The sequence below is a fragment of the Notothenia coriiceps genome, unplaced genomic scaffold (genome assembly GCF_000735185.1).
Source record: "Notothenia coriiceps isolate Sejong01 unplaced genomic scaffold, NC01 NC01_scaffold00031495, whole genome shotgun sequence".
Classification (NCBI taxonomy): domain Eukaryota; kingdom Metazoa; phylum Chordata; class Actinopteri; order Perciformes; family Nototheniidae; genus Notothenia; species Notothenia coriiceps.
The window spans coordinates 429121-429956 of NW_011364196.1; positions in this window are offsets into that span (position 1 = coordinate 429121).

An 836-nucleotide genomic window follows, 5' to 3' on the forward strand; every position below is an offset into this window, starting at 1 on the left:
TTATATTAAAACATAAAGGATTACTAACATGTTTCATGGCTCCTACAGGCTGGAACAAGCGAAAGGCAGCAAACCTTGAGCAAACATTGGCCAAAAGATACATGAAGGTACTGACCTACATCAATGTTTATTCAAAACTATTTTGTTTTAAATGTTGGTCAACATTTTGTTACTTTGATATTTGTTTTGACAGACGGTGCAAAGGATTACAGAAGCAACAGAGGATCTGGAGAAACTCAGCGTTGAATTGTCACTACAGGACGACCAAGTACAGCAGTGGGTATCTGATGTTCAGCAGTGGACTACAGGTAGGCTACTGTGAAAAAATTATTTGGCCCTCCTCTTCTATAAGGGGTACCTCTATGCTAGTAAAATCCATCATTGGAAGGAGGTCTACAGAGAATAGGACGAATGACTGATCTACAGCAATGGGAATATTGTTTATTTTATTGTCATCTATATTTTTTTCCCAGTGACTATAGTGCATTTGTATAGTCCCATTGATGTTATAAACAATGCAGTAGCTGCTTAAAAACAACTATAAGGTATAGATTAATTGGGGTCATCCATTACCACTTCTATGCAAATGCGTTGAGGAGCGAATCTCCGGTCATTTCTCAGCCGGCTGGACCATCTGCTGGCAACCCTTGCCCTATTTTCCCTCCCAAATATCCTTGCTCTTACTGTCAGATATAGGTGTAAAATGATCAAGCGGCACCAGCAACAGATCCCCGCGGCTGGCTCGGAGAGAGAGCCCAGAGGAGCGAGAGGGACGTATCCGGCTTGGCTCCTCCTATATTCTTTCCCCAGGTGTTCCATATTTTGAATTATTTTCA